The sequence below is a fragment of the Ictalurus furcatus genome, chromosome 4, assembly GCF_023375685.1.
Source record: "Ictalurus furcatus strain D&B chromosome 4, Billie_1.0, whole genome shotgun sequence".
NCBI lineage: Eukaryota > Metazoa > Chordata > Actinopteri > Siluriformes > Ictaluridae > Ictalurus > Ictalurus furcatus.
This window is the reverse complement of record NC_071258.1, coordinates 20531586-20555066: the sequence shown is the minus strand read 5'-3', so window position 1 is coordinate 20555066 and position 23481 is coordinate 20531586. Positions and strand designations below refer to the sequence as shown.

Below are 23481 nucleotides of genomic sequence, written 5' to 3'. Positions count from 1 at the left end.
AAGAGGCTTCCTTCTGGGACGACAGCCAAGCAGAGCAATTTGATGCAGTGTGCGGCGTATTGTCTGAGCACTGACAGGCTGACCCCCCCACCCCTTCAACCTCTGCAGCAATGCTGGTAGCACTCATACGTCTGTTTCCCATAGACAACCTCTGGATTTGACGCTGAGCACGTGCACTCAACTTCTTTGGTCGACCATGGCAAGGCCTGTTCTGAGTGGAACCTGTCCTGTTAAACCGCTGTATAGTCTTGGCCACCATGCTGCAGCTCAGTGTCAGGGTCTTGGCAATCTTCTTATAGCCTAGGCCATCTTTATGTAGAGCAACAATTATTTTTTTCAGATCCTCAGAGAGTTCTTTGCCATGAGGTGCCATGTTGAACTTCCAGTGACCAGTATGAGGGAGTGTGAGAGCGATGACACCAAATGTAACACACCTGCTCCCCATTCACACCTGACACCTTGTAACAATAACAAGTCACATGACACCGGGGAGGGAAAATGGCTAATTGGGCCCGATTTGAACATTTTCACTTAGGGGTGTACTCAATTTTGTTGCCAGCGGTTTAGACATTAATGGCTGTGTGTTTGAGGGGACAGCAAATTTACACTGTTATACAAGCTGTACACACACTACTTTGTAGCAGTGTCATTTCTTCAGTGTTGTCACATGAAAAAAATATAATCAAATATGTAGAAAACTGTGAGGGGTGTACTCACTTTTGTGAGATACTGTATCTGTGTGTGTGTATATTATATATATATATATATATATATATATATATATATATATATATAAATAAAACAACACATTTATTTATTTAAGGGTTTTCCTTAACCAGTAGATACCAACATTTGAATACAGATCTTTTTCACATCTCTTTTAAAGCGCAAAAATGTTTGTCTCTTTAAATGACAATATGCTGAAGAAAAAAAAGTCACTGTTTAAATTAAGCTGTTTAAGCTCATTGCCACTGAGCATTGTATGCTAGCCTGTAATTCATATAGACACTGCTGTGGAATCACATTTCTCTAGTAAATCATAACTACACAGTCCCTGCAGAAATTAATGCAAAATCAAGCAAACTCTGCAATATTTGGAGAAGTTTGCAATTTTTAAAAAAACTGTTGCACATGAGTACAGCTAAAAGGTCTCATTAACCAACAAACATCACTGCGAATAACTGTGCTATAAATGTTGTGCAATTGTCATTTCACCAATTCAAGTAGTTTTCTGCAAGAAAAGCACAAAAGATTGTACAAGTTGCATTACAAATTGTGAGAAAAAAAGCTGCAGCAAATTCAAGCATTTTTGGCCACAACAATCAAACAAAAAAAACCCTCCACAAAATTCTGCAGACTGGCTACAGTGGTCATGTTCAAAAAACAAGACTGGAGACACACAGTCATGGTAAAAAGAAAATATACCCTCCTTCAATTCTTCAATGTTTTTATTTATCTCTGCTTAAATAACAATTGTGTGGTCCTTCCAAACTTCTATAAAACAAACAAATAACCTCGGATGACAACAAAAAACACAACAGACTTCAATATGTAGACATTTTCCCCCCGAAACATAAACCAGCATTCAGTAACCAGGTGGGAAAAAATAAGTACATACTTCCTACTTCCACAATCATTAATCAACCAGGTGTTAATACATCAAGAAGTGTGACTTTAGGCAGTGTGGTGTTCTGGAGCACTCAGGTGTGTGTCTACATGATGCCAAGAAGAAAAGACAGTCATGCTGAGCTTCAATCAGGGAAGGGTTATAAGGTCATCTTCAAAGAATTTGAAGTCACCATTCTACAGTGAAAAGGACTGTTTACAAATAGAGAGCATTCAAGACAGTTGTCTATCTTCCCAGGAGTGGGCATCCTAGCATATTCGGTCCAAGTTCGGACTGTTTAATGCTCGGAAATGTAGAGAAAAACCCCAGAGCCACAACAGGTGACCTACAGGCCTCTGTAAGAACATTAAATATTTATGTTCATGACTGCACAATCATAAAAACAAGGCTAGGAAAAAGTCCCTTGTCTCCAAAAAAAAATATGGCAGCATGATTTAGGTTTGCAAAATTGCATCTATACAAACAACAGAAGTTCTAGAACTGTATCCTTTGGACTGATGAGACCAAGGTGGATATGTTTGGTCCTCATGTACAGCGCCATTCTTGGTAAAAACCACAGTGTATCGTCAGAAACATCCCATACCAACTGTCAGGCATGGTGGTGGAGGGGTGGTGATTTCAGCTTGTTGTGCAGCTACAGGACCTGGGAAACTTGCAGCCATTGAGACAACGATGACTTGCACTTTATACCAGAATATTCTAGAGATAAATGTGAGGTCTTAGATAGATCATCTATCCAGCAGTTTATGCTGGGCTGAAATCAGGTCATGCAACAGGGTCAGTGGCTCAATCTTAGCGGCTAAAGCAGAAAAAAATCAAGGTGTTGGAATGGGCACGTCAAAGTCCAGACCTCAACCCCATTTAGATGCTGTGGCTGGATCTTAAGAGAGCTGTGCATAAACGAATGACCTGATCTGAAGAAATGTTTTAAAGAAGACTGGATCAAAATGTATGCAAAATGATTGGTGAGGATCACACAAATGTTATTTAGACCCAAATAAATAAAAAACATAGAATTGAAGGAGGGTGTAAATTCTTTTTCCCATGACTGTATGATTATTGGTCCAGCTGCAAAGAAGCAGAAAAATCATAAATTTGAGAATATGCATTGCATGTAACATTTGGGTGCTTCTTTAAAGGGGTCATATGATGCTTTTAATGTTTTCCTTTAGTGTGTAATATATCATCATATCTTAAAGGTAACCAAGTTACAAAATAAAAACTTACCACTGTGAAACATTCTGCTCAAGTCGTGCTTGCAAAGTTCCTTCCGACTGATCTGCTTGATCATCCACATTTTCAGAATCTGATGCGGGCTAGTACTGATACAGTAAAACCGACAACATTATTAACCATGTTTATAATTGCTTTAGAAGCCTTGGAAGCTGAAGCTCGTGATTATGGTAAGGGGCGGTACATTTCTGACACACACTTGGGGTTTTTGGCCAATCACAACGCAAACGGGTCAACGGGTCAGCTGGCCAATCAGAGCACTCTGGGCTTTTCGGAAGGAGGGGCACTGGAGAAACCGGAACTCAATCAGAAAGTTTCAGATAGACTGGGAATAGAGGTACTGCAATAATGCAGTATGTGAAAAATAATGTTTTTTGAACATTAAAGCATGTTAACCTATTTTATTACACCCAATAAACAAAATAATGAACTAATGAAATAATGAATTTTAAAATAGCATCATATGACCCCTTTAAATACATTTCAATATACTAAAAAACAAATAGCAGCCATGTCATTAAGTACGATTCTTTGTTAGAGGAAAGTTAAGCAGTAGTGTACTAGAGGCCATTTTGGTATTTTTTTTTTCCCCAGTTCACGGGAGCCAACTGAAACAAAGCTTGTGCTGGACACGTGCCCCAACACTTCCTTCTGATTAGCTTAATTTTTTAGACTATCAAGTAAACATGATTTGAAAGCACTTAGGCTCCCACTCCTAAACTGTGTGCTCTGTATACTACCTCTGGTGCGGACACCTAGTGAAAAAGAAGAAGCCTTTATTTGCCATATACATTACAGCACAGTGAAATTCTTTTCTTTACACATCCCAGCTTGTCAGGAAGTTGGGTCAGAGCACCATGATACGGCACCCCTGGAGCAGAGAGGCCTAAGGGCCTTGCTCAAGGGCCCAACAGCGACAAATTGGCAGTGCTGGAGCTTGAACCCCCAACATTCTAAACAGTAACCCGTGTGTAAGAGGTAGCACTAATAATGAAAATTAAACCAGAAATATCGCAATACACCTCAAAGAAGCAAATTTGTCTTGCCAGCATTTTATATCATGATATTCATGAAATTCTGTCTCATGCCTAAGGCAAATTCTTTTGTTTTTTGCTATACAATGATTGCTACACTGAGGCCTGTTTCACGAAGCGAGTTGAAAAAACTCCTGAGTTGCAGAGTAAGTTGTGAGTTGACAAAACCAAACAGCTCCAACCCGGGTTGATTAAAGTTAACAGGTTTCATGATGCTGGTTATCAACTTTCTCAGTCAACTCCGGTTTTAACCCTGAATCGAGGTTTATTCAGCATGTGCATGCACATGAAAGCCAGATGTTTACAGCAAAAGTCAATAGCGTTCAACATGGAAAAAAGCAGGTGTGCATACTTCCAGTTGAAGAGCAAGAAATTATTATGAAGAAGTATGAGGAATTTAAACTAACACTAACCGCAAAAAGCAAGACCGTTCCGGCTGCCAAAGCTCGGGAACATTGCTGACTGTGTAAATGCGCAAGTTTACTTCTATAGGGTCACAATAAGAATAAACAGATTGAAAACTTATAACCCAAACATATTTAATTTAAATATAAATGTACATTATTGTAATTAAGTACTTATAAAATAATATAAATTTGTGAAAATATTTTAGGACAGGAATAATGCCACCAAACGCCAATACGTACCCCTTTGCAATGATCCGAAAAGCAATACATACAGTTTGCGGTACAGTAACTGCAGCTTCTGTGTGTCAGATTTTTAATGTGCAGCTCAAGAAGATTCCATGATTAACTATACCATCTGCCAAAATTGTATCACTACAAACACTAAAGGGTTAACTTGCATACATCAGATTTATATCACTTTGAACACCGCTGATTGGTCCAATTTGGGTTTGAGTTCACTTACCCAGAATAGTGGGTTCACTTAGTCATATAGTGTAAGTTAACATGTTGATGAAACCTGCTAAAAAAAATCCTTGTTGAAATCACCTTATTGAGACCGAAAAAACAGTTTGCTCAAACTAAACACAAACTTACCTGGGTAACCACCAAAACCGGCTGTGCACAACAAGCCTCTGATCAGATGGGAATTTCAGCTTTCATTTCCTCATATTTACATCTAGATGTGTTCAACAACTTATAATATGGTACCTTTTGTCTGAATTTTTCAAGCGAACAAATATATTGAAATATGTGACTGACAGGTGTTTCTTATTGCCCGGGTGTGCCCTGTACAATTGACTGTTTAAACAATTAATATCACTAAATATTTACTCTTGGTTTTAGCCCTGGGTTTCACCTGTGAAGACTGCATTGTTGTTAAAAAGGATAAACCAACATGAAGATGAGAGATCTGTCTATGGGAGAAGAGCAAGTCACTTTGAAAAAAGGGTAAATCAATTGTCATTGCACAACAACCAGACACTGAACAGGTCAGCCAAGGAAAACAACAGAAGTTGATGACAAACAGTGTGAAACCTGTGAAGTAAAACCCAAAAACAACAGTCAGGGCAGACATGAAGGTATCACAATCCAGTTTTTGAAGAAGACTTTGAAAGAAGAAATATAAAGACCATACCACAAGATATAAAAACAACTCATCAGCAGTAAGAATCGAAGGTCAGATTGTAATTTGCAAAGAAATACAGAGAAAGTTCTGGAACCAAGATTAACCTCTACCAAAGTGATGGAAAAGCTAAACTGCAGAGAAAGAAGGGATCTGCTCATGATCAGAAACATAAAAGCTCAACAGTCAAGAAGTGTCATGGCTTGGGCTTACATGGCTGCTTCTGTAACTGACTAACTAATCTTTATTAATGATGTAACTCATGATGATAGCAGCAGAATGAATTCAGAAGTCTACAGAAAAATTCTGTATGCCAATTTACAGAGAAATGCATCCAATCTAATTGAGAGGAACTTCATGCAGCAAGACAATGACCCAAAAAACACCTCAAATGCAACAAAGGACTTCATCAGGTACTGCAAGCAAGGGATATGCAACCAAATATTAAGTGTTATTTACATATATCTGTTCCAATACTTTTGCTCACCTTAAAATTGAGTGGTCTGCCATGTTCTAAGTTGTTTAATACATCTAGATGTAAATATGTGGAAATGATTGTACATAGTTGAAATTCTGATCTATCGTCTCATATCCATCTTTGATCTCAAATATGTATACAGGGTTGCCAACTCACGCATTTGGCATGAGAGATGCACTTTCAGGCTCTGTCTCACGCTGCCCAAGTAAATCTCATGCCAAATGAAATATTAAGCCAATGTAAAAATGCAGCATAGTCACAAACCTGCTCACATGATTTTTTTCTGTCAGTATCGAGAAGGTGTGGAGTTTATTAGAGCAATGAAGCCCTACAACTTCTTGATTGGACCAGTCTGAATCGGCTGGGTCCTGTACCAATCACATTTTCTGCCACACTGTGTAAGGACACTGCACATAAGCTGCTAACTGTCACCTGTGCCACAATGTCGATGTTGACGAACAAGACGATGTTGAGATTTTGATGTGAAACGTAAGCATTTGTCCACACAAATCATTTGATTTTCATGTCTAAAATAGTTATCATTCATTCATTGTTTACCAGAAATTTAGCCTGCATCAGACAGTTTTATTGAAATTTGAAAAACAGTTGTGATCATTATGATTGCATATGAGTATTCTAAAGTACAATCCCAATTCTGAAAAGGTTGGGACAGTATGGAAAATGCAAAAAGTCATTTTCAGTCAAGTCAAATTCAATTCACCTTCCACTATTGAAAATACATTATTAACACATTATTTGATGTTTTGCTTTGTGAATTTCATTTATTTTTGAAAATATACAATCATTTAAAATCTGATGACTGCAGCACACTCCAAAAAAGTTGGGAAAGTTGACCGTTTACCACTGTGTAACATCACCTTTTCTTTTAATAACACTTATTAAGCATTTGGGCACTAAAGACCCCAGTTAGTTAAATTTAGCAAGCCAAATTTCCCCCCCATACACCCATTATGCATTTCTTCAGCTGCACAACTGTATGGGACCTTTGTTGTCTTATTTTGTGCTTCACAATGCGTCACACATTCTCAATCGGAGACAGGTCAGGACTGCAGGCAGGCCATGCTAGCACCCGCACTCTCTGCTTACGCAAACATGCGCTTGTAATCTGAGCAGAATGTGGTTTGCCGTTGTCCTGCTATGGATGGCAGCATATGCTCCTCCAAAATGTGCACATATCTTTCTGCATTAATGGTGCCCTCACAGATGTGCAAGTTACCCATGCCATTGACACTAACACACCCCTATACCATGACAGATGCTAGCTTCTGGATGTGACACTGACAACAGCTTGGATGGTCCTTTTCCTCTTTGGCTTTTTTGTACAAAAACTATTTGAAATGTTGACTCGTCGGGCCACGAAACACGATTCCACTGTACTACTGTCCATCTCAGATGAGACCGAGCCCAGAGAAGTTGTGAGCCTTGACCCATCCTTGCTCTTGAAGGATTAGGCCTTTTTTGGAGGCTCTTTATACATTATGATTAGAGGACTGCCTCACCTGTTTCACATCACCTTCTTATTTCAACTTTCTGCATCGCTATTAGTCCTAAATTTCACCATCCCAACTTTTTTGGAACGTGTTGCATGCATCAATTTCAAAACTATGCAGTTGATTAGGTAAAACATCAAATACCTTGTCTTTATACTTTTTTGTTTAAATACAAGTCAAGGTACATTTACAAATCACTCCTCTTTGCTTTTATAGCATTTACCATACTGTCCCAACTTTTTCGGAACTGGGGTTGTATTTTAAGGAGAGAGAAGATAAAGACACTGGAGAAGACAGGGACGATGTTTTAAAGTCCCCATCAAGTGCTTTGAAACGCGCAGCATTATTTGATGTGTTGACGTTATTTTTCCACTGAAACGGGAAGTCAGGGCAGGAGATAGTGTGGCTCCGCCACCTTTTAAAATAGGCAATAGTGTTTAGCTTACCTCACAACCCAGACTAGGCCATCTCTCTCTCTCTCTCTCTCTCTCTCTCTCTCTCACACACACACCCCTTTATTGTATTTAAGTCAATAACATGGTCAAATACAAAGCAAAAAGAAGTCAACTGCATTGTTTAACAGTTCAGAGAATGTGAAATAAAATTAAAAAACAAAAGTAATAACAACAGCAATAAAACAGAAAATATTAATGCTTGGGCAGTTACATGTATCTGAAAGGTTTTAGAATTTTTACCATTTTCATGAGTTTCTTGTTTTGTATTTTCATGTTTGAAAGTGTTTCAAATTATTCATTAATATCAGTGTTACAGAAGGTAATATATTAGGGTTTTTTTTTTAGTTCCTCTTGTCTTGTGAATGTAAAACTTTGCTAAAATAATTAAAATATTAATCAAGTCATTTTGTTTTTCAGAAAAATGTGGGTTTTGTAAACAAAGTAAAATCATATGGTTTTAAATTTAAGGTTTTGCTCAATTTTGTAGTCATGTCCATTTTAAAGTCAACCCAAAATGAGGTAGAGATAACAGATTTATATTTATAAGGTAATTTCCAGATGATAAATGGTGAGGATTAAGCCATCTTGATTTACATGGAGGATTGGATCTGACAATAATGGAGTTTCTTATAAATTATTATTAAAATGTTTATCAAAAATGGAAAAAGTTGGGGACCGTGTAAGGTTGAATCATTAATATCATCAACTGAAGATTTTGTTAAAGTCACTATGCCACTGAGGATAGCCTTAATTATTATTATTTTTATTATTTTTCATTTACAAGTGTATAATTGCCCATTCTTGTCAATAAGCTGGTTTACAATTAATATGTTATGCTGGAACCAATTCTCCATGTATAATGACATTTTGCTGTTATAAGTGATATTACCATTGTTCCAGGGAGAGAAATTGTGCTTGTACACAAGTGACCAGTACAGTAACGCTTGTTTGAGATAACTAGCCAGGCTAAGCTGTACTTGACAAGTGGTACCATGGATTTTTATAATGGTGGGGAACGGGACACTTCAGATTCTAGAGAGCATTTGATTGGACAGAAAATCTTACGAGGAGACGAAATGCAGAATGATGTCACCAAAATTGTTGGTCTGCATTGGTGGTTGAAAGAAACTGTACATTTTGAAAGCATATATCTTCTAAATGTGAATTTTGTCATTGTTTTGGAGCACACTAGGTTAAAGATAACCTTAAGGCTAACGTGCTTATATTAAAAGCTACAAAACTTCAATTTTTCATTTCATGGGAACTTTCATGAAAAGTACTGACGGCAATGGAGAGCAAAGACAAGGGGCTTTGAGGAATTAATAGAAACAATCAAGTGGAAAAAGTGATGTATGACGTTACGCACATTTTACCCCCTAATTCTCATTTCTGCACAGCAAAAAAAAAAAAAAAAAAAAGGTCATTTGATTCATAAATCTCACTCCAGATAGGAAGCCAAAGTTGGCAACCCTATGTATATACAAATGCTTTTAACTAGGGCTATAGAACTGAAATACAGTTTCAGCATACACTGCTGTTATTGATAATTAATAAACTGTAGGATGAGAACTTGGAAGTGCGCCATTAACTAGCCACTGGAAATAGTTAGAACAATAGTTAGCTAGTTAGGCCTGAATCAATCAAATTACAAGAAAAAACGGAAATTAATTTGAACTTGGTCAACAAACAGATTATTTGTTTACTGTCTGTAACATAACACTACCATGTAGTCAGCTACCTGTCTAGAATTGTTTGTATTAACTATTGAACATATGGAGAATATGAACGTGTAGCTCTAGCTAGCTGGCTGGCTGGCTAAAACAATCACACGTTAACAAACTAATGTTTCATAGATGAAAGTTAGTACTTTATTCACATACATCATTCGTTCAACTAGAGACTGACCATAACTAACGTATTAGCTAGACTGCGATTTTAAAGGAACGGCCAGTCTATTATTTCTCTGGGGTAGAAGGGGAAAGCGCGCTAAATTGTGAAGGAAATGGACCGAAATGTACATAAGCCTGCTTAAATCGGTGTCAAAAAAAACAAACAAACAAACAAAAAACGACCGATAATAAAATCTCTCATTACGACATGTTGGTCTTTTTTTATTATTTCCCCCTGTTTTGACCCGTCAGATTCAGTGTTCCAACTGGACCATACCACAAAAACCATAACTGCAAAAACACGGGTTTTTTGCTGCACCGTGATACCAGCATAATTGAAGATAAGTACAGAGAGGCAGCCATTAACGTTACAGGAACACGAATGCGGTCGTGTTTCTTTTGCTACATAGCTTCACTATAATTTTGAACAAACAGAGAGTAATTTTAAATGATTTTAAATACTGGTAATAGACCTTTCGGTCCCTGCTTATAGTTGAGCCCATCCCAGTTTCTTCTGTAGAACAAGGAAGGAAAGTCTCCATTTTGGGTGGGACTAAACAACAATCTAGTCAAACAGACCTTTAAGATGTATAATGGAGAATTAAAGGCATTAAGGTCGGTCGGTGAAGCTTTAAAAATACGAACAGATACATCAACCTTGTATAAGGTTCTAAATTGACCTCACAACATGTTGGATTATTTAAACAAAACAATTCATGTTGGTCTTACCTCGGAATGGTAGCTGCAGAAATGGCCGAGCATTACCATAATCTGCCTAGCAACAAACGGCAATCGGATTAAGGATCATATATATATATATATATATATATATATATATATATATAATATTTAGATATATAAATAAGTCAAATAAATATATATTTTGCGATGTTCAAGAGAACTTTAACACAAATTTCTGGGTATTATATTGCTTCCATACAAAACTTTATTTTCTCAACATGGTATTGTGAACAGCATGGCGATGGATTCGCATTGCAGCCACTACACCAGACCAATGGGAATGTTCCGCCATTTCTTTTGACCAATAACAAAAAAGTATGCATCACCCAATGAAGAGTCACAGTACCTTTGCGTCGCCCCCTTACAATGTTAAAATCATACAATCAATACGATTTGTGGTGTTCAGTATTCCTCAAGAATGAATTTTAAAAGTGAAGTATAGTCATACCTATAGATATAATTTGACATATGTAAAGAGCACATAATTAAAATACCCATTAAAATTGTTTATAGAGTTCTGAACAAGACGAAATGTATATGACCATGTGACAAGGTGTGCTAACTATTTGATCCCGCCCCCCAACTACATAAGCCCTAAGCGGCCATGCAGTATATATAAAAAAAAATAAAATTAAATAAAAAAAAATCTGTTGTTTTCTCGTGATCACAACTTAATTTTCTTGTGATCGCGACATAAAAGTTGTTTTTTCTCATGATCTCAACATAACAAAAAGTTGTTTTCTCGTGATCTTTACTTAATTTTCTCGTGATCTTGACATAACCAAAAGCTGTTTTCTCAAGATGTAATTTTATCCTGAGAAAATCTTGCGCTTTGTGAATGGGACTGGTGTTACATGCACGTTGGCATCTTCGCCATCATGAATGTAATAATTGCCCTTTGTAGAGATGGACTTTATCTCTGCATTAAGAGAGAGGGGTGTCCCTTTCTCAAGTGTTGGACACTAATGTGGAAGTTGTCAATCCTGCAGGGATTACATTTTTTAGGCCACCCCAGAAGTTAGCATCACTCTGGTTCCCTCAACAAAAAGCCAATAGGATTTTTCCATTAGCTTATGGATTATTGCAGAAAATAAACTCTGTGACCAACAAAAGTTTATGATTCTTACATGTTTCGTTCATTAAGATAAGATTCATAAGACTTTGAAGCCTAGATACACTCACAAGAAGTAAAAAGCTAATGTTAGGCTATAAACGAACTACATCACAGTCGCATGACTTCAACGTCACCATCACTAAGCTTCCGACAACTCTTTCAATCTTTATTTAAAAAAATAATACAATTGGAAAATACTATAAACTGATAAATCTGCAAGAGTGTGAGTATAAACACAGCGAGGCTGTAGTAGATGAGTTTTCCTGTTTGGCGTGATAACGTTTAATGTCCCTGACAACCTCTGTAGTCCCATTAAACCACTTGTTAGCAACCATCTTTTTCAAGACACATAAAAGCTTTTTAAAAAATCCTGAGTGGGGTATTACTAGTGTATTTAATGGTGTACAATAAAACGTGAACATATCTTGAGTTTGTGTTAACCACAGACCTTATTTCAGGCATTTAACCAAAAAACCCATTCAAAAACCCCATTGACTTCGGGATGATGGATGTCCAGTACACAGGAAAATTAAGTCGAGATCAAGAGAAAACAACTTTTGTTATATTGTGATCATGAGAAAACAACAGAAAAAAAACATTAATAATGAATGGCTACTTAGGGCTTCCATACCAAACAGAAGTACTGCACATTTTTTCACTCCGGTATCACAATGATCCAACACTCCCACAAACTATATGAGAAATCCATGTATGTTGGTCCATGTACCTTTTGGTCATTCAATTTTCATCTCCAAAAGAGATTTGAAAAAATTAACAACGAGTTATTTAAATCATCTATTAATAATTAAAAACAAAGCAAAGGGAAAAACATGCCATTTTCCCATTTCTTCTTTGCTGCACGAAAAAAAAATGGCAAGAAAACAATACAGAAAAGTGTCAGAATTTTTCACTGCATTATGCATATTACACCAGTCTGTACAGGATTTTTGCAATGGTTTTTTTGTGATTGTTGTGGCCAAAAATGCTTGATTTTGCTGTGGCTTTTTGCAAAATATGCACAGATGTTTGTTATTTTTTGTGGAAAATTGACATGATGAAATTGCATTTGCACAAAATTGTTTTGCACAATCTATCGCAGGGATGTTTGTTGGTAAATACGACCTTTTAGCTGTACTCATGTTCGACGTACGTGAATCGTAGAGGGTTTTGGCTGAATGCATGTTGTGGGGATGTCACATGGTGCCTATTGCCCCAAATACGTGGTAATTTTGAAAAATTGCAAGCTTCTTCGAAAATTCGAGTTTACTTGATTTTGCATTAATTTCTGCAATCACAAAATCCTGAAGGGACTGTTACACTAAAAGATGATACTGGCAGTTGACGCCCACATACACTATTAGGAAGTTGGCACCATTTAGCAGGGATATGTGCTAAAATAGCTTAGCTGGAGATTATTTGACAATGGCCTTGAAACCTTACTCTAATCTAATTTTAGATATGGCAAAAAAAGGTCAACTGTACTCTCTGAGCTGTTTGTGTCGATTATTTTTTGGCAACGCTCATGAGCTAATTTTTGTGTTGAAGACAGGTAACATCTGCTTTAATAAAATATATTAAACAGAAATATGTCGATATAGACAAATTCTATGAATTACTGTGGCAGCTTTCAGTGTATTAAAAGTTTTCAACTTCGGTAATACCAACTTGGTGTGAATGAACAGTTACGCCTGCATTGTTGTCTGTTACCACAACAACAGAGACGCACCCGGTTATTCTCCTGTTGCTGTACAACCGGCAAATTTAAGCAGTATACCAGCAAGCTATGAAAAATGTACACACAATGATGGACAAATTAGATTAATTAGTAAAATCAAATAATCTAATTACTCAAACTAGAGAGGAATTTTAGCATCTTTCCTCAGTGATAGCTTTTGCACCCTCAAGTTGAAAATAGTTGAAAAGAGGACTTGTTCAGCAAAAAATCTTATATTTCTTGCAGAAAGCCCCACTGTTTCATCATATTCTTGGACCATGTAATATCTAAAATTATATTAGAGTACGGTTTCAATAAAAAAAATTTTTAAAAACACGGGTCACGTGTTTCCTGTGAATGAATCTGAAACGAAGCTGTTGAGAGGAATTGGAGTGGGAAATATGGCAGGAGTCTAGGAGGAGGAGGAAGGAGAAGTAAATATGGACTGCAGTGAATTTTTATGAGGACAGGAGATAGGAGAAGTAGGGAAAGTCACCCTGCTGAAAAAAACCCCAGCTAAAACCAGCATAAGCTGGTTGGCTGGTATTAGCTGGTATCCCAGCCTGGTTATTGCTGGTTCCGCATGCTGGTTTTAGAGTTTTTTTGACAACTTTTTTTAATCTGGTCAGGTTGGTCTTAGCTGGTCACTGTTGGTGAAGCTGGTCTTAGCTTGTCAGTGTTGTTCCAGCTGGTCATAGCTGGTTACTGTTGATGAGGATGGTCTAGGCTGGAAACTTTGCACAGGTGTCAGAACTGATGAAAATTTACACAAGGGTTCCAGAATTGATTGTGGCAAAATGGCTTGATAGCACCACCTACAAAATTTCAACGATGTGCACCTCGTGCTACATTTGTACATGTATTAAATTCGGTACACAATGCGTACAAAAGTCTCTTGGACTCATGCCCTAAACTCAACAGGAAGTCAGCTATTTAGATTTTTCTCTTAAATTTTTGCTCTGTTTTTGCCATTTCCAGGCCTTGTACTTTAACAAAAAACTCCTACAGATTTCATCGTGCTAAAAAAAATGGAATGGCGTTCCCCTGGCAGAGCAGCCCCAACATGCACCCAGGTCGAGGGGAGGGCCCCATCATCGCTGCTTGCAGATTTAATTTGTGCTTCTACCCCATTCTAACAACTGTGTACAAAATAATTAGTTGGAATGATTAAAACTATTTCAACAATTGTAATTGTATTTCAGTTTCAGTTCACATTTTCATGTTTCCTTTCATTTTTGTACAATGTCTTGTATTTTTTGGGATGTGTAATACCCCACTAGCTTCTGCCTCTTCTCTCGCTCTCTCTCTTTTCGGGTTCCTTGGGTTTGAGTAGATTAGTTCGTTGAGTCACTGAAGCAGAATTGAAAGTAAAAAGAAAAATATCAGATATTATTAATTTGTCTCTTTTGTTAGTAAAACTAGTTAGAAAGGCACACCATAGGGTCAGATGTTGTTTTTTTTTGTTGCATATTTTGCCTTTTTTTTGAAGTAAGTAGCCTACACTAATCTAGAAACATTCCAAATAATGCTCCTAATAGTTGTTCCTCTTACTCTTATTTATTGCTCATATAAAGATAAAAAGTTAGTGTAGTGATCTTTACTTTATACCCCATGAAGTTAAATATATATCTGTAGGCATTTAAATGTTAAATATGTCTAGATAGTTTATTGACCAAGAAGTGATTAAGTGAATATAAATGGATAAATATCTGAACATAATTTTTTTTTTTACAAACATCAAAACTATCAACTAATTTGTTTTTTTTTTAACAAAATTGATTATGGTTACATACATGCATTAATGCATAAAAAAAATTAGATTACCTCTCAAAACTTGGATGGTGTCAAGGGAGGCTTTGCAGAATTTTTATTTTTAGGACACCCCTTTCCTGACACACTTCTGCTTTTTAAAGTGGTTGTCCCCCACAATGCCACAGCCATCTCTTTGACAAACAGAGACTCTTTGGCAGCTGAATTAATTTCTTCCACACCTCTTCTTTGAGCCAGATGTTGTCTTCTCTGTGGATCTTCAAGACAGAAAATGTTGACTGAGGATTTGCTTTAGGCACATCTTAAATTAAAGGCCATTTAAATGTCAATATTTATAGTGCTTTTTTGATCCCCATTGACTTCCATTATATGAAAACAAAGCAGCTCAGACATTCTTCAGAATATATTCTTTTGTGATCCACAGGAGAAAGAAAGTCATATAGGTTCCGAAGGTCTTGGGAGAGCTCTTTGTTTTTACCCATGAGATGTTTCTTGTGTGACGCCTTGGTAATGAATAACGAATTTTATAGACCATCAATTTACTAACCCAGCTGATATTAATTTGCACAGATAGGGGTATAATTACTTATGGATTTCAGCTGGTTCCTTGCCTTGGAGAACTGCTTTTTCTTGTCATTCCACTTTATTACACATAACTTTATTTATGGACGTTAATGTTGTGAATTCTTTATATTTCCAGATTTCTTCAGTTAATACTGATGTCTGGTAAAAAAAAAAAAAAAAAAAAAAAAAAAGGTTGACGCACCCAATACTTATTTCCCCCACTGTATGCAGGTGCATCTCAAAAAATTGTAATATTCTAGAAAAGTTTTTTTTTTTCATAATTAAATTCAAAAAGTGGAACTTTCATATATTCTACATTCATTAAACATAAAGTGAAATATTTCAAGCCTTTTTTTCTTTTAATCTTGATGATTACGGCTTACAGTTCATGGAAATCAAAAATCCAGCATCTCAAAATATTAGAATAAAGAATTTATAATACAGAAATGTCGACCTTCTGAAAAGTATGTTAATTTATGCACTCAATAATTGGTCGGGGCTCCTTTTGCATGAATTACTGCATTATAATGCAGTGTGGCATGGAGGCCTGTGGCACTGCTGAGGCATTATGGAAGCCCAGGTTGCTTTGATAGCGGCCTTCAGCTCGTTTGTATTGTTGGGTCAGGGGTGTCTCATTTTCCTCTTGACAATAACCTATAGATTCTCTATAGGGTTCAGGTCAGGCGAGTTGGCTGGCCAATCAAGCACAGTAATACTATGGTCAGCAAACCAGTTACTAGTAGTTTTGGCACTGTGGGCAGGTGCCAAGTCCTGCTGGAAAAGGAAATCAGCATCTCCATAAAGCTTGTCAGCAGATGGAAGCATGAAGTGCTCCAAAATCTCCTGCTTATGGTGGCATAGACTCTCAACTTGAGAAAACACAGATGACATGGCACCCCAAATCATAGTTTTTTAATCTTAGCAGTTCTACAAAGCGATTTACACTATTTCTCATTCACTCATTCACACAGACGCTCACATACTAATGGCTGCATGCTGCCATGCAAGGTGCTAGCTTCAATGTCTTGCCCAAGAACATTTCCGCATGTTGAAACGTGGGCCGGGAACCACCAACGCTATGGTTAGTGGACAACCCGCTCTACCCCTGACATCACTGTGGAAACTTCACATTGGACTTCAAGCAACTTGGACTCTGTGCCTCTCCACTCTTCCTCCAGATTCTGGGACCTTGATTTCCAAATGAAATGCAAAATTTACTTTCATCTTGCCCATGATTGTGGTTGTGTATACTGAACCAGACAGAGATTAAAGGCTCAGGAAACCTTTGCAGGAGTTTTGAGTTAATTAGCTGATTAGAGCTCTTCTCAGGTTGACATTTCTGTATTATAAATGTAAGGGTCCACTCACTGGTCCAACAACAGTATCCAATGACATGGTAGAAGGATTCCCACATGTTTCTGTCTTTTCGAAGCGAGGTGAATACATTAATAAAGATTATTAAATTTGTCATTCCAATTCTGTTTGACTCTCTTAAATTAAATCTGACTCCAATTGTAAAAACCTCAATGTTGTATTTGTTTCCTAGTTATTTGTATTTTGATACTTTTGATCTTTTACGTTTGATTAATTCTAGTTTATTCTATACTTTAAATTGTGCTCATTCATTTGGGTTACTTTGTTTAGTCCCCTTAGATAGTAACACTTAGTTATAGTAACATTATTTCTAATCAGAGGTCATGACCACTAAAATTTACAGAGATAGACCAATAATATCTGAGTTAAGATTAGCTTTATATAATCATACCATAGTTTCCTATGTACACTTAACTAGAAAATATTACAATAACCAGAGATTTAGACTTCACCCTATTTAGACTTGGTCGATCAACTTTAGGTTGACATTAAAATACGAATTAATATGGCAACAGTTATTATTATACTTGTCATAGTGCCCACTCAAGCAGAAACATTAACATGGCGTGTGATGTGACACCACTGCGTTGGAAAACTATCACCGTGGTTGTCATGGCCATAGTCACAGCCCTACCAAACATTTAATAAGTGTTATTAAAAGAAAGGGTGATCTTACACAGTGTTAAACAGTCAACTGTCCCACATTTTTTGAAGTATGTTGCAGTCATCAAATTTGAAATTAGTGTATATTTTCAAAAATAAATTAAATTCACAATGTAAAATATCAAATAATGTGTTAATAATGTGTTTTCAATATAGTACAGGGTGAATTGAATTTTCAAATGATTTTTTAGCATTTTCCATACTGTCCCAAAAATTTTGGAATTGTATTTTGTGTAAATTTATGACATAATTCTAGAGACATATAGAGACACAGCTTTCTCAGCTTCATACTCTGCTTATCAGTCTTTGTTGACTAGCAGTTTAGGCTGGAGCACTTGGATCAGATTCAGACTCTGAATCAAGGTCTAATCTGCCAGCTGGGCATCATCCCACTGTCAGCATGGAGGATATCTGAAGCAGAAATGGCTTCCTTAAGATGGTCAATGCCAGTGTAGAGAGCACATAACTGATGCTTGTCTTTTGCTTTCAAGGGCTACAGACACTGGCTGCGTGAGTGAAGTCTTGCAGTATGGCTTGTTAGCAAAGCCCAGCCAAGAGATGCATGTGTTATGGTGGGGGTAAAACTGCTTGACTGCACTAACATTATATAGTCACAGGCCTGATAATCTGTTGGTTGGTGCATCAGGGACATTGGAAAGTTAACAGATGGAAGGTACATGTGCACAAGACATGTACACAAGAGGGTATCCAGGTGATTCTCCCCACCTTGTGGTTAGGAGAGGTGAGACAGAACTGTTGATGTTATAACAAAGTGGGGAGGGAAGAACGACTGCATGTAGTGCTGGGCAATTTTCATGATTAATTTGGTTAATTTGAATTAATATTTTGAAAATTGCTTTAAAACATTAATTCAAATTAACCAAATTAAACCGGAACATTGCCCAGCACTACATGCAGTCGTTCTTCCCTCCCCACTTCATATAGGTAAGCCTATTCCGATAGTAACGACTTTCAGACTGGCTGGTGGAAACACTCATTCTATTGTTAGGTACAACTAATGGTTCAATGGTACCAGTAACCCAGTATAAGGATCTGAATATGGCAGTATTCAAATACTTAAATCACATTTTAAAAAATGTTTTGTTTTTTTTTTTCTTAGAATACATTAATGTTTAAATTCCTCTCTTATTTATCAGTGTGAGATTAAGCTAATTAACCACAAAAGCATTTTTCATTCCTGTTCTAATCCCTTTTCATCTGGGGTGCTAATATGTCTATACCTGATTGTATGTGAAAATTACAGTCAAGTGAAAAAATAAGTATGCCCCATTTTTTACATATTTGAACAAGGAAGCATTTGATCCCCTTTGAAACAGTGCATATTAATAAAGTTTATATACTTGAACAAACAAGAAGGAAAATTAATTTTTCAATCATTTATTCAACATAAATATCGATAGATGTGAAATTCTTCTGTGGAAAACGTAAGTACACCTTTGGCCTCCTTTAGCAGAAATAACATCTTGTAGGCGTTTTGCATAATTGTCCACCAGTCTCTGATATCAACTTGCTGGAATTTTTGACCACTCTTCCATTCAATATTCTTTCAGGTGAAGGTGTTTGAGGATTTTGTTGCATGTATTGCCATGGGCTTTCACTAGGCAATTCCATAACCCTTCATTTCTTCTTTTTGAGCCATTCCTAGGTGGATTTGTAAGTGTGCTTAGGATCATTATCCTGTTGGAAGGTCCACTTTTGGTTCAACTTCAACTTTTGGACAGATGGCCTCACATTATCTCCAAGCACTCTTTGATATGATGCAGAATTCATAGTTGAATCAATGAATGCAATCGCTCCAGTTCCTGAGGCAGAGAAGCAACCCCAAACCATAACATTTCCACCACTGTGCTTCACAGATGGTATGAGGTGCTTCTCCTGAAAAGCTGTCTTTGGTCTGCGCTAAGCATGTCTGCTGTTACTGTGGCCAAACACCTCTATCTTTGATTCATCTGTCAAGAGCACATTATTCCAAAAGGCCTGCTCTTTACCTATATGGTCATTGGCAAACTGTAATCTTGCTCTAATGTTCTTTTAGACAACAAAAGCTTTTTCCTGGCACGCCTCCCATGCAAGTCAAATTTATGCAATCTCTTTCTGATTGTAGATGCATGCACTTTGACATGAAAAGTTGCAAGACTTACTAGCAGAACCTGTGATGAAATCTTTTTTGCATCAGATGGTTGGCTCTTGGGCTGAATTTGCTGGGACGGCCAGTCCTGGACAAATTGGCAGTCCTTTGAAATCTGTGCCATTTGTAGATTATTTTCCTTACAGTGGAATGATGTATTTCAAATAATTTGGAGATCTTTTTAAATCCCTTTCCAGACTCAGACATCCACAACCTTTTTCTGAAGACCTTATAGACCTCTACATATTGGCATGATGATACCACACACCTCAGTAGCAAAGGGAACACTAGACACTAGATATGAGAGGGGGATGAATAAGGCAAGTTTCACCTGCACTCACTAAGCAGGTTCTAATCACTGGTACCCAATCTTGAACACATGATTCTAATTTTATGGATTTGAAGGTGTAATAAATGTAGGGGTCACTAAGCAGGTTCTAATCACTGGTACCCAATCTTGAACACATGATTCTAATTTTATGGATTTGAAGGTGTAATAAATGTAGGGGTCTACTTACTTTTTCCATGTGACTGATCTGGGTTTGGTTTTTTTTGTTAATTTAAATGGCAAAATTACTACAAAATGTCAATGTTATGTGTTCGATTGAGTGTCAGCTTTTAATAGGAACGGTTTCAAAGATGATAAAATTTGCTTGTCCAAATAGGTGAAAAAAATCAACAATTTCCATGAGATGTACTTATTTTTCCACATGATTGTATGTACATACCGATCATATCTTCATTACATAGAGGTTTATGTTTTGTTGATGTGACCTGCTCAGCACTGTTTTCCATTAATAAAAGAATGGTCTATGAACTTAGATGAACAGTAATCATGCCTTCACTGCCCAACCACGAGCCGAGGCATCACCCAGGTAATAGACTTGGTAATAGACCCAGGTAATTGCACTTCCCTCTCCCCATTTCCTTCCCTCCCTCCTTTTCTCATTCCAAACTCTGCATCTCCCCTCCTGCACCATTTCTCTTTCTCCTTTTTTTTTGCCTCTCTCTGCTTTTTCTCTAGTGCACATGTGTCAAACTCAAGGCCCGCGAGAAAGTGATAGGTGCATGATTGTCTTAACATACGTTTTTGCTGTTCTCATTCCCAACTCATTAAATACCGACGATTTGTCAAGCCCCTAGGCGTCTGATAGCGTCATATATCGCCGTGATCGGGTTATTATTGTGAATGAGTGAATGGACGGCTGTAGCCTCTGCTCTATGCGTCTCTTACCGCCGCGGACGGGTTTATATTGGAGTCAATTGAGAACCCAGAGCGTTTCATACAGATGTGGAAGGGTCCCTTTTGTGTCAGTATCAGACGCCTAGGGGCGTGACAAAAATCGTCGGTGGTCGAGGATTATGGGTAGTGTAGGCCTTTCCACCTTTCCGAAAAAAATCATACTGAGGGCCACATAAACTACATCTGCAGCAAAGTCACGTCAAGGCGATTTGAAACTGAGAAATCTCTGCTAATTAACCTCAACATGTCCAAGAAGAGAAAAATTGATGCACAAGGAACGCAGTTTCACGAACGATGGGAGAACGAATACATGTTTGTACTTCAAGGTGAAAAACCAGTATGCCTTGTGTGTTATGAGGCAGTGTCAGTCGTGAAAAAGTACAATCTACGTCGGCATTTTGACACCAAACACGGAGCTAAGTATGGTAAATTTATCCTCCAAGAAAAACAAAGAATTGCAGCAGAATTAAAAGGCAAACTGCAGTCGCAGCAGAATGTGCTCACAAAAGCTACAGCCAAAAATGATGCAGCAGTGAAAGTTAGTTTTATTGTGGCGGAAGAAATCGCCCAAGCTTCAAAGTCTTTTTCAGAGGGTGCATTTTTGAAGCAGTGCATGCTAAAGGTGTGTGAGCAGGTGTTTCCCGACCAGATACAGACTTTTCAAAATGTCAGTTTGTCAAGAAACACCATCATGGACCGAGTTAAGGAATTAACGGGAAATTTAGCAACACAGCTGGCCAAAGAGACACGCGGCTGTCTATCTTTTTTTTGATCAGCTATGGATGAAAGCACAGACAACATGGATACAGCACATCTATCCATTTTTATTAGAGGCATGAAGCCGGACCTCTCTGTCACTGAGGAGCTCTTGGATGTAGCTGCCATGCATGGGGCCACAACAGATGGTGCACCTGCGATGTGTGGAGGAAAAACAGGCTTGGTTGGACTAATGAAGGAGAAATTGCAAAAAAGTAACTGTCACACGCCCCTGATTACGTATCACTGCATTATCCATCAAGAAGCTCTGTGTGGAAAGGTTCTGGAGCTGGATGATATTATGACCACGGTCATGAAAACAGTGAACTTTATTCAGGCGCGTGGCCTGAATCACCGCCAGTTCCAGCTGTTCTTGCAGGAGTGGGGCTCAGAGCATGAAGATATGCCGTACCATACAGAAGTAAGGTGGCTGAGTAGGAGCAAAGTCCTCAAACGATTTTTTGAGCTGAGAGAAGAAATTGCTCTTTTCATGCAGAGCAAAGGAAAACCCTTGTCTGAACTATCAGATCCAAACTGGCTGTGTGACTTCGCTATGTTATGTGACTTAACCAAGTATCTGGCTCAGCTGAATCAGAAACTGCAGGGACGTAAACAAGTCATCACAGAGATGTCCGACATGATCACAGCTTTCCAGCGTAAACTCGACCTCTGGAAGTGTCAGGTGGAGCAGGACAATCTCGCCCACTTTCCTACTTGTCAGATCATCTCAGCCTCAGTTCCTGGTGCTTTTTCATGTGGTCGGTTGACTACCAAACTGAACCGGTTAATAAATGAGTTTGATCGGCGCTTCTCTGACTTTAAAGCGCAGCACTCTGGTTTTGATATCTTTGCCAGTCCATTCACCACCAATGTCTGCAGTGTGCCCCATAACCTTCAGATGGAATTAATTGAGCTTCAAACCGATAGTGGCCTAAGAGCCAAGTTCCAGGATGCTGCAATCGAGGATTTTTACCGTCTACTGCCCCCTGGTTTGATGCCACAGCTCCGACTTCATGCTGCTCGTATTCTGTCCATGTTTGGGAGCACCTATCTGTGCGAACAGATGTTTTCAATAATGAATTTAAACAAGACCAAGCACAGATCACGCATTACCGATGACAACCTCCACGCTGTTTTGTGGATTGCCTCAGCACAAGACCTAAAACCAGACATTGATACTCTGGCCAGGGGAAAACGGTGTCAGACATCCGGCCAGAAAACCTAGGTAAGCATTTTTAAAAACCTGAATTAAAATAGAATGCATTTAAACCAAGACTAAAAACAGTAGAATATGTGTACAATTTAATGATTGTGCTTGCATTTTGTTTTGTGTTTGTTATTTCCAGAACATGATCTGTGAATGAGGATGTGTGTGAGATGGTGTCTCAGGGTGAGGACGGATCTACTTGATGTGTTCAAGGACAGGCAGCATCACCTCATTGTTGTTGTTCTTTTTGTAAAATGCTACTTCTGTAATACATGTTGGTTGTGCCATAGTCCCCCCCCACCCCCCACTTGACTGTTGAAAAAAGTTCTGAATGAAGTTAAGGGTTAATATCATAACTTGTTTATAATATTTTTTTTTTATTTGCTTAAATAGTTTGAACACTGATTCAAGTAATGTGGGTTTCAAACT

At 37.7% G+C, this 23481-nt stretch overlaps 1 protein-coding gene and 1 pseudogene across 1 annotated transcript in view; one reads left to right on the top strand and one right to left on the bottom strand.

Moving 5' to 3' along the window:
* The window catches only part of prdm10 (PR domain containing 10), an 86552-nt gene extending 76028 nt beyond the window's left edge, over nt 1-10524 (bottom strand). Inside the window, exon 1 of the mRNA XM_053623281.1 lies at nt 10487-10524. The gene's annotated coding sequence lies outside the window, so the exon portion shown is untranslated. The remainder of the gene's footprint in view (nt 1-10486) is intronic.
* Nucleotides 10525-20124: 9600 nt separating this feature from the next.
* On the top strand, nt 20125-23127 carry LOC128606237 (general transcription factor II-I repeat domain-containing protein 2B-like; annotated as a pseudogene).
* Nucleotides 23128-23481: the final 354 nt, after the last annotated feature.